Source organism: Aquarana catesbeiana, linkage group LG02 (assembly GCF_042186555.1).
Source record: "Aquarana catesbeiana isolate 2022-GZ linkage group LG02, ASM4218655v1, whole genome shotgun sequence".
NCBI classification, from domain to species: domain Eukaryota; kingdom Metazoa; phylum Chordata; class Amphibia; order Anura; family Ranidae; genus Aquarana; species Aquarana catesbeiana.
The window spans coordinates 433687683-433690769 of NC_133325.1; positions in this window are offsets into that span (position 1 = coordinate 433687683).

Sequence of the window (3087 nt, forward strand, 5' to 3'; positions counted from 1 at the left end):
TGTAGGGTAGGACGGATTCTTCTTCGAACCAGAGCCAAGGGATTTGAAGTGAAGGGGCATACCATTGGGCTAATTGGGTAAATCTGGCTGATAGATAATAAAGCCAAAGATTAGGAATGCTGAGGCCTCCTTTTCCTTGGGGTCTAAACATAAGGGAATAGCTAAATCTGGGTTTCTTGTTTAGCCATATAAATTTGTTGATCTCTCTCTGTAAGGAATCTAATGTTTTTTTATGTAGAATAAGAGGAAGGGCTCTGAAAAAAAATAAAAGCTTGGGTAATATCATCATTTTTACAGCCACTATTCTACCCTAGAATGAAATCTGGTATGAAGACCAAAGTTTAAGTAAATTTTTAATACTATTAAATAAAAGAGGATAGTTTGCTTGGTAAAACGTTTTATAGGAGGATGTAATTTGGATGCCTAGATATCTAAATGACTACATATTCCAATTAAATGAGAATTTGTCCTTAAGTGAAGCTATTAAGGCTGGAGGAATGTTGATTGGTAAAGCTGAGCATTTAGATAGATTTACACTCAGACCTGTCAGGTTTCAACAAACTTTTTGCGGGCTTTCTTGTGCATCGTCTTTAGAAGAGGCTTCCTACCGGAACAACAGCCATGCAAACCAATTTGATGCAGTGTGCGGCGTATGGTCTGTGCACTGACAGGCTGACCGCCCACCCCTTCAACCTCGCAGCAATCACTTATAGGTCTATTTTCCAAAGAGAACCTCTGGATATGATGCTAAGCACGTGCACACAACTTCTTTGGTCGACCATGCCGAGGGCTATTCTAAGTGGAACCTGCCCTGTTAAACCACTCTATGTTCTTGACCACCATGCTGCAGCTCAGTTTCAGCATCTTGGCAATCTTCCTATAGCCTAGGCCATCTTTATGTAGAGCAACAATTATTTTTTTTCAGATCCTCAGAGAGTTCTTTACCATGAGGTGCCATGTTGAACTTCCAGTGACCAGTTTGAGAGGGTGAGAGTGATAAGACCAAATTTAACACACCTGCTCCCCATTCACACCTGAGACCTTGTAAAACTGACGAGTCACATGACACCAGGGGGGGCGAAGTGGCTATTTGGGCCCAATTTGGATATTTTCACTTAGGGGTGTACTCACTTTTGTTGTCAGCAGTTTAGACATTAATGGCTGTGTGTTGAGTTATTTTGAGGGGACAGCAAATTTACACTGTTATTCAAGCTGTACACTCACTACTTTACATTGTAGCAAAGTGTAATTTCTTCTGTGTTGTCACATGAAAAGATATAATAAAATATTTACAAAAATGTGAGGGGTGTACTCACTTTTGTGAGATGCTGTATATATCTATCTATATATAGCTATATATACAGTAGATAGATATGTAGATAGATAGATAGATAGATAGATAGATAGATAGATAGATAGATAGATACATATCTATATATATTCACAATAAGAAGACACAAAATGCATTAAATCATTCTGTACCTAAAAACATCTCTGTGTTTACTTTATCTTCTCCTTAACGCCATGTGATACACTTCCATATATTGCCTTATGTGTAAACGTGTACAGTATTATAAGTAGCACCCAAAAATTCAGTGCTGCAAAGTGCGTTCACGCCACTCATGTCACCACTGTGCTCACAATGCTCTCCCCTCTTCTATATTACCCACATATATAGTAAGGTAATATAGCGCTTTATTATGCATTCACAGGGAGTTCCTTATCACACTTACACACTTACATTAATAAAAACATAGACCAGCATGTCATAAAAACACATGTAAATACCACTGTTTAGAACATCACTTTTGGACTACATCTGATGTCACCCAAGCTCTGCCCTACGTGTTACGTCATGTGACTTCATCAGGGGTGGGGCCAGATGCAGCATTCATTGCTTAAATACAGATACAGTGCCCATTGATTTCCATTACTGGCAGTGATATGTTTTGGTCTTCCATAGAGAATATATTATGGCTGCCATTTTATTTGTGTAACTACCTATATTCAAACTGGCAGCCCCATTTTGTTGGGGATCAACTAATACAGAGTTTATATGTGAATCCTGATATGTATACACATTTCCACTTAAGGTAATATATGGAAGTGTAACACATGGAGTGAAGGTGAAGATAATACAGAGACATTTTTGCATACAGATTGATTTATTGCATTTTATGATTTGTTATTATGAATAAATAAATATATATATATATATATATATATATATATATATATATATATATATATATATATATATATATATATATATGTTCATATCACTTGGAGAAAAGATAAGAGTGTACGTTGTGTATAGAGATAAGCACATGCGATATATATTGTAGCGGCAATTTATCTAATTTATGAGCGATGGCAGATGGCTGTCACTTCTGGATTTTATGAGGGATGAAAGAAAATAGCAGGTGGCTACACCCACCATACTTAATCTAAAACTAACATTTTACTTTAAATGTACACATGTCATATGACATTTATAGGCTACCCCAGATCTCAGAACAAACCCTTTGAAGTCATCTCTTTACATACTAATGAGAAAAGGCTACTGACAATGGTTTTCTTCCTAAAGACCATTTTTGTTTGGGATGTAAGCATTTACTTTCATGCAATACACAAATAAGCATTTATGCTATATTTTGGTTACATACTGCTACATACTGTAGGTTGATGGTTGGATCAGCTAACTGTGATATGTTTGTCTGTTTTCTCTCGGTTTTTGACAAACTTTAAACTTCCACATGTGTAAAGTAGTTTTGTAAATGACTAGGGAAATATGAATACATTATGATGATGTTACCATAGCAATGTACTGTAAATTACCTTTGCTTATAAAGTGGAAATTCCAGATTTCTTACGACACAGTGAAATTATCTAGGAAGATTTCTGGAGACTCTTTTACTATCCATTGATATTAAAATGCTAAACATTTTTGCTTGCAATGATGGCATTGTGCCACCAGGTCCTTCAGTGCCTGAAGAAATGCATTTCTTAATAACATAGGTTCCACCAACAATGGTTACCACCTCTGTCTTTATTCAGGCAGTGTTCATTAGCAGACCATTCCTATGC